The following is an 11797-nucleotide window of genomic DNA, read 5'->3' on the forward strand; positions in this document are numbered from 1 at the left end:
AACTGCACTTTAGAATGATGTGGCAAATCCACACTGTCTACCTCATTGTTCAACTTCAGCATGTTACAAAACTAACATAATTAACAATACTTGTAACTTGTTGCAAAGTGTCACTTAAAATAGCAGTGTTAGCACAGAGATTTTGCTGATGCAAGATACAAGGAAAAGAAACGAGAGCTTTTGGATTCCTTAAAATATTTTTTTATCTGTGCAATAAACCCTTCATGTTTTCCTGTCATGGAATGTACACAGTCTGTACATACACTCACTAAATTTACCAAACTGAGCCCAACTTCACAATATTTATCTTGAAAGTTATTGAAGATATCTATTTCCTGTGTTCTGTTTGCAAGAGTGCCCAAAGCAAAAAACTCTTCATAGCAAAGAAAATGTTCTGTTATGACCCAAATGAAGTATAAAACCAGCACCAAGTCAGTAGTATCAGTTGATTCATACAAAGTGATTGAATGATGTATATTTTCCTTTTGAAGTATTGTATCTCGACCCCCATAAACTCTCGCCAACCAGCCTCGTGCGGTAGTGGTGCCAGTCAGGTAGAAAACATTAGAACTAAATCATGAGCACAGCGGCCATCACTTTAGCCCTTATGGCTTACTAATGTTCAAATTGAGCCAGTCAATCTGGGAGGATTATTTTGTTGAAACTTATTTTATTTTTTGGTATTTTAAATACATTCATTTAAAAATAAAACAAAAATATAAAAGATGAACAAAAACATATTAATAAAAATAAAAAGATTTGTTCTGTAAAATTTGGATTCAGTCAAAAGGCTGCACTTAAGGGCCTACAAGGCCACATGTGGCCTTAAGGCCGCATGTTCCCAACTCCTGTCCAAGCATCTCAATGCACTCACCGTCTGACTTTGAACAAATAGCCAAGTCTCCTCCAGCCTGTGTTTCCTCACCTATTAAACTGAGATAATAATAGTGTATGCCACACAAGGTTATGAAAATTATATTAGATACTGCATGTATTTGTTCCAGCCTCATCTCTACCACTTCCTACCTTATGTGTTCCTCTTCAGGAACATCAGCCTGCTGCCAGTGCTTCCCTAACATACAGCAAGCTGTTCCTTACCCTCGGGTTGTTGCTCCTGCAGCCCTTTCTCCCCCAAATGCCCTTTCCCTAGACGCTAACAGCAACTACTTTCTAAGACCAAGCTTGGCTATTGCCTATTGCAGAAAGCTTTCCCAAACTCATTGTATCTTCTTTCCATCCTCTGTGCCTACCTAAATCATAACTGTTATCACACTATGTTGTAGTTGATATGTACATGTCTACCTCCAACTAAACTCTGGAAGGAACAGACTGTGGGGATTATTTGGGTCTATGTTCTAAAACTGAGCATTGTGCATGGCCTGCAGCAGGCACTCAATGTTTGTTGAATGAATGAACAAAGTAAGGACTCTGAGGAAAGAGGAAGAGAATGATATGGTTAGTTAGTTGCCACTAACTTCCAAGACTCTGCTAGTTACACTGAATACGTGTGTGTGCATATCCACAATGTGGGTTCTTTATGTAGGTATTCCCAATGCCTAGCACAATGCCTAGCATACAATAGGTACTCAAAAATATTTTATAAACAAATTAATGTTGAACAAACTCTACAAGAGAAGAAATTGTTTAAGAACCCAGAAGCACAGTTGCAAGATAAGCTCTTAATAATGCTGATATTGAGTTCCATTTACAAGCTTAAAGGCATTTAAGGTAGACAAAGCAGTGGCCATGCTCACTGACGGTGTGTTTATTCCCACTCATAACTGGATAATGAGTACATGTGGATCACAGCTTTAAAGGACAAGCAAAAAAGAAAAAAGTACAAACCAAGCTTGACGCAAATAACTCTTACCAAAAAGGGAAAGGAGCAAATGTATGCTGAATCCAAAAGTCATGCTATTCACACATGACTGCTCATGAGTTCTTTCATATGTTCTTAGAGGAATGGTAGAAAGCTTCCATCAGCCTTTGTAAGGAGAAATTATTCAGCCCAGTGAACCACAAGGACTAAGCATTTCACAGACCCAAAGGATTGCGAATTACTAGCAGTGGAAAAACCTGTGCTACACCCAATCCCAGCTTCTCCACTCAGCAGCAGTGAAACTTTGGGTAAGTCTCTTGCCCTCTTCGAAGCTTGGTTTTCTTATCTGCAAAGTAGAGCTAATGTTACCAAGACACCACATCTTGCTATGAGGATTGGATGAGAGAACACACATCATGCCTAAGGAGAGACAGGCACACAGCAAAAGCCTGGAAGATGGTAAACTTTCCCATGTTTCCCTCACCAAACTCAGCTAACACGTTAAGTCAAGGTGCTCTTCCTATTTGCACAAAAGAAAGGGATGAGGCTTAAACATGGTGGATGCTCCCAATTCCAGCTCAGAGGACCTTCAAGAGGTTTCAAAGGGTAGCATGTTCCTAAAATTAAAGCTGGATGATGTCTCAGCACTGTGTTAGGGAAAGCTCCTCCAACCAGGAGATGGATGCAGATTTAGAAACAGACTGTAATGAAAAAAATTTACAATCATCCTCTTGGGACATGTAGTTCTTTTCCAGTTGCCAGATTTCCTGGTCATCCAAAGTGTATGTGATGTATTTATTCCTGTGGAAACAATTTATGAATATAAGGTCAAGCAGAGCTGAAGCCAAGGACAGAACAGGGAGAGGGTTGCCAAAATCCAAGGGAAACAATGTTTAAGCCTTTTTTGAAGATTTCAATTTTATTCCACCTTTTCCAAGCAGGTGAAAACGGCTCTATTACATTGTCCATAACTTGTCCCACCTTCTCAGTCCTATTTCATATCTTTCTGCTTCTTGTCCCATAGTCACAGACTCTCAAAGTTGGAAGGGACCTTAGTGAGCATTCAGTCAACCCCTTTGTAATGCAGGAGTCCTCTGGTGACAAACAAGTTTACTCACAACTTTTGTTTGAATGTCCTGTGACAGGGCATTTGCTGCCTTGTAACATAACTTGTTCCATCACTGGGCAGTTCTGATAAGTCACTTCTTCCTTATCTGCCTTCCTGCAACTCTTTGCTTTCCTCCTCCACCCCTATATTGGTTATCCCCTCCGCAGAAGCAGATGCCTCTTATTTTTATCTCCTGCAGGCTAAAAAGCCCCAGTTTCCACATTTACTCCACCTCCAGTATGATATCCTAAACTGCAGTCTTCCAAGTAGCCCATTTCTGGGTGTGCTTCATTTTATCATTGTCTAAATGGGACCAGCGAAGCATCACACTACAGATGGCTCTGAACAACCAGACAGAGTAGAGTAGAATTAGCACATTCCCTCCTCCAGAGCCTGACAGCAAACACGCCTGCCTTCTCTTCTTAACTTCCCTCTCCTCCCTCCCTACCACTTAAGTGCCAGTTCTCCCACAAGGTCCCCAGTCCTGACCCCGGGAACAGAAACAAACTTGGAAGGCCCAGGGATTGTGGGCAGGGAAGGAGAAGGTGATGACGCAGCTCAGTTTTTGCACTTGCAGCTGAGGGCACCCAACCAGGCAGGCTAGCTCCAAAAATAACCTTCCAAGCAAACAGTCAGCCTCTTGGTAGTTTTCTGAGAGCTGTCACTTCAGCTTCCCTGGGGGTAGTCCTCAGTGTCCCTGTGCCCACTCTCTCACCCTTTCCAGAGCTTGACAGACTGGCTTCATTTAACCCACTGACATTTACAATCATCTGTCAATATGTTCGAGGTCTGAATACACTTAGAAATATATTTTTATGGAAACAGATGAATGTCCATCAACAGAAGCTTGGTAAACACATTCAAAATATAGAATTCAATGCAGCTGTGGGAAAAAATAACTATACACTGATATGAAAGACCTCCAATACACATAGCAAAGTGAAAAAGGCGAATTTGTAAAGTGGCAGGTATAATGTAATCCATTTATTGAGTTTTTAAAGCGTACTTGCACATAACTATGAATACATATATAAATGCATACAAAAGGGGCTGAAAGGACCAGGTCAGACTGCAAACAGTAGTTACTTCAAAGAGAAGTGGGATGGGGGAGGAATGGCAGAAGGTGAGGAGGTTAATTTTCTACCCTGTTTGAATAGTCTTAAAAAAAAAACAAAACTATTTCATTTATTAATTGTGTGAAGAAGCTTCCTAATTTACACATTTTTCATTTGATGATCTCAGAGCTGGAAGGGGCTGGGCAGGGGTGCTGAGAGCTAATTTTCCAAGGTGGCATGCCCAGGGTGGCATGCGTTTGCCCAAGGCCACACATCTGGCTAGCAAGAGCCAGAGACTACAAGGCACAGCCCAGGCCTGAACTAATGGGAGTCCCTGTGGACTAAGGAGAGGGCTCTGATTTGACTACTAAATCAGATCAACTTTCCTCTTTTATTTGAGTCAAAAATTCCCACTTGGGTAGAACAGTGAGTTGGAAGAGTCCAAGACCTATCAAAGTCGAAGGTGGAAAGGGGAGCCCATCTTCCCAGAGAAGGAGCTCAGAGAGGGCCTGTTACTCAAGGACCGGAAACTTCTCTGGGCCCCCTTGCCTGCAGCCATAAAACAGAGGGATGGGGCTAAGTGAGAGAGAGTGGGAGATTTGCAAGCACGGGGTGCTCTGTGCGTCAGGTGCTCATCTGAGTAACCATCGTATGGTGAGCACAAAAGACTGGTTGCAACAGTCGCTGCATTCTGGTGTGGCAGCTGCCAGGAGTCTGGGACCTTAATTGTATATGGAAATTCCGCCTCTCAGGGAGGGAAGGTTGGGATCAAGTCTGATTTAGGTCCAACTAATATTGAGCCGCTTCAGCTGCCACATGGATTACCTCATTTAATACCAAATTTTTATTAATGTGCTTCAAGAAATGCAAAAGTAGCTTGCCAAAAGCACACAACTCGCCATGGGTGGGTCCCTTATTCAAAATCAGGTCTCCTGACTCTAAATTCAGTGCTTGTTCCACTGTCTGGGACATGGCAGGGCCTCCTTACTTGGGCAGTAAAGCTTACAAAGTTCCTTGGTTGGCTCTCCCTCCCTCTCTCTCTCTCCCTCTCTCTCCCCAATCCACACACACACACACACACACACACACACACACACGTGCATGGGTACCCCATAACAGCAACAGTACAGACAAGCTCCTAGCCAGCACAACTCAATGCCTCCAACATGCATCATGCGACTCAGTGAAATGTCCACAGCTCAGCTGGTAAGATGTCTGGGCTGTGCTTCCAAGTAATCTGGGGTTGAGGATGACGTTATAGATCAGCCATGAGTTTTGATGGTAGTTGAAGTTAGATGATGTGATACAAGGCTCATTACACCCTTCTTTCTACTTTTGTATGTTTGAAATTTCCCATAATAAAGAGACTTTTTTGGATGCATCACGTGACTGATCATTGCTCTCTCAACTTGTCACCTGGTAGGAGGTTCCATTTTAATTAACTTTCTATTTCCTTCAGCACAGAAAGCCACACAATGGCCTGCTGTCATGGTAAGAAAAAATATTAGAAGCAAAAGTTTCTGCACCTGTGAAAACCCCAATTATAATAATAATAGCTATCACTTACTGAGTGCTTCCTGTATACCTGGCACTGTATTGAATCTGTTACTCATGATTTCATCTAACCCTTACAATTGCCCTATGAGATAAGGTCTGTTGTACCCATTTCACAGAGAAGGAAATTGCAGCTTCATAAGCATAAGTAGCTTGTCCAAGTCCACACAAGTGGAAAACGATGAGCAAGAATTTAAATCCTAGATTGCCTGTGATCTTAATTACATAATACTTAGCTACTTTAAGACTTTATATGTAATTGAACTAAATCTCTGAAGTTTTTGATATAATTATACCCTTTAAAATGTGACCCGGTAATTTCAACTTTAGGACTCTATTCTATGGAAATTATCTGGAAAATGAACAGAGATTTATTCACAAACATGTTAATCACAATGTCAGTTGCAATAAGAAAAAATTAGGAATGGCTTGGCTATCCAATAGTGGCCTTCATCCAAGAAGCCTTCTCCACTGCTCCAGTCTTGGGTGAGGTCCCTCCTGTGGGCACACAGCATGCTGCACTAGTCTCTTGCTACTCCTGCCTCCTTCTTTGGACTGTGAGCTTTTAAAAGCTAAGATCCTCTTAGTCATCTTTGGTTTAGAGTGGGCACTCAAATACGTTATGAGTTAACATATGACCTTGGAATTGCTCATTAATACATATGGAAACTGAAACTGGGGCATTAAAGTAAGTTTTCGGAGGTCACAAGGGTAGGACTAGACCTCGAGGCGACACACAGGGCCCTTCTGCCTCCACTCTATTGCCAGTCCCTTTAGACTCCTAAAAAACCAAGGGCTGATATTTGAACCCTTGAGGCAGGATGGGAAAGCCAGAGGCGGTTGAAGGCTCCTTCCCTTACAGGCCCTCACAGGCCTTCACTGAAATGATCATTGAAATGCTCAGATCCCAGGCGGGACCACATGACCTTGGAGATGCTGAACAGCTGACACGGGTGACAAAGGAAAGGGTGCAGTTTTAGTGCAACGTAAACTATGTGATGTATACATGGGAAGGTTGACCAAGAAAGGCAAGAGATACAACCGCACATATACTATATTCTCAACCATTTACAGAAAACGAATCCCTTCAAAAAAAAAAAAAAAGACCAGAAGGAAAATTGCCAAATCTTAACAGTGGCTGTCTTTGGATAATGGAATTTTTTTTTTCTGTTTCTGTGTCCTTGTTTGTTCGATACTTTCCAAATTGTCCTCAATGGGCAGGCTTTATTGTTATAATCCGAACAATAAATAAAATTTAAATCATCACATTGATTCTGAAGGCTAACCTGACCCTTCTAGGAGTTACTTAGAAAATCACCCTAGTATTTTAATATGGTGAAACTTCATGGCTTAATATGTTATTGTTACATATAAACCTATAAAAAAATACATCTATAGGTGTCAGAATACCATTGTGTAGTTTAAGTATACATGCAGACAAGCAAGAAAAAATTCATTTTTCCCTAATTCAGTTCTTATTGAACAAATCATTGATACCAAGTCTGAGCAACTAACTCTCTGTTCAAATTCTCAGGACTCCAATGCTCCAGAACAATTGCTGTGAGTTGCATTAATGAATTATTCCTGGCATTTCCTAATGCAACCACACCCTCACATTTACAGAGAACCACATTCTTTTTGAAGCTTTCCTTCTTCCACTCTGTCATTTACCACCTGCTCTTGCCTTTACTTGTGAAGGGGACCCCCAGAGGTCAATATTGAAATAAATCGGACCTATTTTCTGTTGGTTCCCAGGGGCAATCTCTAAGAAACGGCCAAATGTGTTCTAAACAAGGGTGGTAGAGCTGGGCTGGGACTTCCTCAGGACAAAGAATGAATCTCCTTGTTCTTTGTAATCCCAGGCTGAGCACAAGATTCCCTCCACTCCCACTGCCAGTTTGTCAGTAAATATGGAATGAATAAATAGGCTGACTTGAGATTTTACTCACTTAGGTGTGAAAGTTCTGCTTCTCTTTTTGATTTGTTTTTTACTAGGTCTATTTACCTTAGAGTCACACAAACTTCACAACTATCCAAAGCCTCCCTTTATAGTTTGGCAGGACTTCACACCTCTTTGTGACTAGGCAGGTCTCCTAATCTGAGCATAGGGGTTTACCCTATGAGGTTATTCTCCCACCATCATTCTCCAACACTTTAAAAGCTGGTGAGCACCTTAAGCCTGCCAAGGGATCTGAATCGCCATAAGCATGTGTCATGTGACTTAATACCCCCAACAACTCTAGGAGATTCATACACTGTAGTCCCTTCACTTTATACAATGTGGAGGCATTCTGCTTGTTCTGAAGTAACACCACAGAGAGAAAGGAAGACTCAAACCCTATCTTCTGGCTCTAAGGCCTGAGCATCTTCCGCTCCACTAGAACAGCCTGTGCAGAGACTGGGCAGGGAGGACTCTCACCGTACAAAGAAGGAAACTGGAGCCCAAGAGATTAAGTAGCATGAACAGCTAAGTGGAGTCTCTCTCTTCTAACTTCTCACTGCCTTTTGCCTTATGACTACACACAAAGCAGCTTCCTAACTGTAGAAGCACAAGACAGAGAAGTATAGGGGAGCCCAGCACAAGAGTAAAGCGAATTGTTTAGTAAACACTAAAGAAAGTTGATCCCCAATGATAACTGCAACGCTCCTCAGCAAGTCTACCATAGGGATCCACGGCTTTGTTTAATAATCAAACCTATTTAAGTCCTTAAGGAACTCATTCTCTGACTTAAAGGGTTTTGTTATAACAACCATCATAACTTTGACTTTACTCTGGGGTACCAACAACAACTCATTTGATGCAACAGCTTCCCTTTTATGCAAAATGAAGCACTAAAAGTAGGCTGTGTATTGCTGTGTATCATCGGGCAAGTAATTTCTTTTCTCTGGGCCTCAGTTTCCCCACCTGGAAAATAAAAGGGTCCAGTCAGATGACTTCAGAAGTTCCTTACAGGGTTAATTAGCATCCTGTTGAGAAAACTGTACTCCAGTTCCAGTGGAACCATCATGAAAGCGAAACACCCTGTTAACTCTAACAGAAGAAACAAGTGTAGCTGAGAGATAACAGGGACAGGGAGAAACAACACGTTAACTTTGGGGAAACCTGACCTTGAAGTGTTTTTTGGTTTTCTAACTTCTCCTCTGCCAAAAACAAAAATAAGCAGCGACTTCTGTTTTTAAACCGGTTTTATTATTATTTAAAAATAAAAATAATAAATTAAATAAAACCAATGAAAACAATGCTTTGTTCTCCCATGAGTGGCTCAGGAGAAGCCTGCTAAGAGACACTTTCCTCCCAGTGGGGCTGATGTCAACAGCCCATGCTTTTGCCCAAACAAAGGCCTCCTGGCACAGGGATGAGAGGCAAAACATCTGAGTCTCCAAAGTTGGCCCTATTCCAATTGGAGGCAAGAGGGGCAGCCAGGAGAGAAAAATAACTAAGGTACGAAAGGCTAGAAAGAGGGTAAGGAATTACTAAGTCTATCTTTTCTCAATAGAATAAAGAACTCTTGAAAGGGATAATGGAAGGGTGCAGCTTTCAGTTTGAATTACTTTCTTTGTTTAACTCTATTCTGCCTAAGGCCACTGCCTTTTAAGCCAAACACAGAATGCTGGTTGTGCCTCTAGTTGCCGGCAGGGCGGTGCAGTGTGGGAGTTGGGAGACCGGCACTCAACCTCTCTCTGTTGATGATTTCACCCAGTTTAAACTTGGACAATTGGTTAAGCTCGCAGGCCAAGCTTTCCTCCCGTAAAAGAAGGTTCACTAGATGCTCTCTAGACCCTTTCAGTAACCGTAGGGTTGGAGGCTCTCCAGTTCTCCCCAGAGACAGGTTCATCTCCAGGCATGCAGCCAAGGCGAAGCCTCAGCCCCACCGCTCGGCAAGCACGCACTTCAAGCGGTGGCGCCTCCATTCGTGCGCACACCACGCACTGCCACAACCTTTCGGGGGCCTTACAGCCTCACTCTCGCACCAACACCATCGCCTAGAGGCCAAGTCATCCCCAAACCATCTCACTGCTGCAGACCAGGTCTGATTAAGTACAATTTGCAAAGCTGAGCTGAGCATATGTTGGCAAAGAAGCAAAACAAACAAGAGACCTCTCTTTCCGGACCTCGGAATTTCTTTCAAATAAACTCAGAACTGAAAATTGTATGTCCCCAGCTAGAACAAGAGGCCTTGGCTGTCCTTGCTTGTGTAAACAAGCCGAAAGGGGAAGTGACACCCGGGTGTCTAGGCGGCGCAGGGACCGACCAGGCAAAGCGCAAGCGAAACCCGAGACCGCGCTGGGCGATGTTTTAATTGGACTGTTCCTTCTGCAGGCTGAGGAGGAGCCCGCATTCTCCCAACACAGCTAGTCGCGGGCGTGCGGGGACAACAGTGCGCGAGGCACGGTCTTTTTTATTGAGGGGGACCCACAGATCCTCAATTCAACCTACATCTCTAAAAAACCTCTGTGAGGTGAAGGTGAGGGGTTGTCCACTTCACCCCAAGGAATACGCCACGGCCCGGGACAGACTCCCGGCCTGGGTTAACATTTCTGTAGCTGCTTTCTTGTTTCGTTTCCCTTTTTAAGTCTGGCAGTTAGTTTGATGCCTAAGCGGTGCCTTTTAAATCTCTCTCTCGCCCTCCTCCAGCAAGTGGCAGCTCCGGCGCCGCTCCCTTCCCCGAGGCTAAGACAATGGCCCGCCACCTCAGGAAGTCTCCTAAGGGTTTGCGGTGCTCCCAGATCTCAGGACAAGGGTGCACTTGCGTTTGTTATTGTGCCAGTGCCTCCTCCGCCGCCGCGGGACTCAGTTTCTCGACCTGTAAACCCAGCGGGTGAGATCTGAGGGAATCCCGCCTCTGCAAGGCGTTCCCTCCCGAAAACTGATGGTGCGGTGGAGAAAGCGAGGTTCCCCAGGGTCAGGCGCACGTGAGTTTGTTGTGGGTCCGCAAGCTGGCGGAGCCGGGGAGAAGGCTGGGCGGCCACTCCGACCGGACAAATACACAGCCACCCGGGGCCGACAGCGGCTGGCCCCGCGGCAACGGTGGCTGAGCCCGTGCTGGATACAGATTCCCTGCGCCCTAGGCGCGCCACGGGCCCGCCGCTCTGCTCTCCTCCTGAGCCCCTCAGCATCACTCCTCCCGGGGGGCCCGGGCCGCGCCGCCGCCCGCCGCAGCCCCTACTCACTCGCTGCGCTCTCGGCCGCGGAGGCTGTGGCTGCTCCGCCCGCTCCGAGCCCACGCCGGCCGGTAGCCGGCTCCCTTTGTTAGCGCCAGGCAGTTCCCCGGGCGTCTTTCCCAGCCCGGCCCTGCCCAGGAATCCCCTCCCCCAGGTGCCTCCAGAAACCGCTCTCGGCAGGGGCAGGAGAGCCCGGGAGCTGGAAGCCCCACAAGGGAGTCCCGGAGGAGGGGTCCGTGAGGAGGAGCGGGGGACCGGGAATGCCGGGCGGAGGGGACGGGGGAAGGAGGGGCGAGGAGCGCAGCAGAGGGGCGAAGAGGAAGCGAGCTGTCTCCGTATGCAAATAGAGTTGCGAAGACTAGGTCCGTCCCCTGGCGCTCCAGCGCCCCAAACCGGCCTGGCCCTCCCGAGGTTACTAGCGAACCGGCTCGGGGTTAAGAGTGCCTGGTTAGGGCATCTCGTGAGTCTGGGACTCTGCCTCCCCCGGAGGAGGGCGGACCGAGGACCGAGGGGGAGGAGCCATGTGGCAGGACCAGGACCCCTAAACGCTTCTTCCGGCACGTCCGGGAGGGGTGAATCCAGCACTGCCCGGCTTTGATCCTAACTAGAGGGCCCTATACGTCCTGCCTCTGCTACCGACTGACTGCGTGACCCTGAGCAAGTCACTTAACTTCTCTGAATACTCGTATTCTTATGTAGAATAGGAAAGGGCAAAATCTATTTCACTGGGTTTGGCATTGCGCTCCTAACATTGGGCGTGGCACGTACTAGGTGCTCTCTAAGGGCAAACGCAGAAGGGAAGGCGTGTCCTTGAGCCCCTTGCACAAGGCGGCTTTCACCCCAAGCTGCAGGCTGGCAGGCGGGCAGACGGAAGCCTCAGGGGGGGTGGGCGGTGACAAAGGAAACGAGGTCCCCTCCTTTCACCTCGACTTAGGTGGGATACTGGGAAAGGAAAGAGGGGACTGTTTGTAGAGCAAGCCACATTCTGACCATCCCTGCTGGCCCGGGGGCCACTTCCCAAGACACAAACCGCCTACAGGAGGGCTGGAATGGACCTTCAAGGCAGCCACTCCAGTCTCCCATAGCCCTAGAGTGGAT

At 45.9% G+C, this 11797-nt stretch overlaps 1 protein-coding gene across 3 annotated transcripts in view; it reads right to left on the reverse strand.

Annotated features, from left to right (window-relative positions):
* ST6GAL1 (ST6 beta-galactosamide alpha-2,6-sialyltranferase 1) overlaps nucleotides 1-10959 on the reverse strand; it is a 128575-nt gene extending 117616 nt beyond the window's left edge. For 2 of the 3 annotated variants that reach the window (XM_012641764.1, XM_012641748.1), the window contains exon 1: nucleotides 10709-10959. The gene's annotated coding sequence lies outside the window, so the exon portion shown is untranslated. The remainder of the gene's footprint in view (nucleotides 1-10708) is intronic. The other variant, XM_012641757.1, reaches the window with a different exon arrangement.
* Between the last annotated feature and the right edge of the window lie 838 nt (nucleotides 10960-11797).

Source organism: Propithecus coquereli, unplaced genomic scaffold, assembly GCF_000956105.1.
Source record: "Propithecus coquereli isolate 6110/MARCELLA unplaced genomic scaffold, Pcoq_1.0 Scaffold10, whole genome shotgun sequence".
Lineage (NCBI taxonomy): Eukaryota > Metazoa > Chordata > Mammalia > Primates > Indriidae > Propithecus > Propithecus coquereli.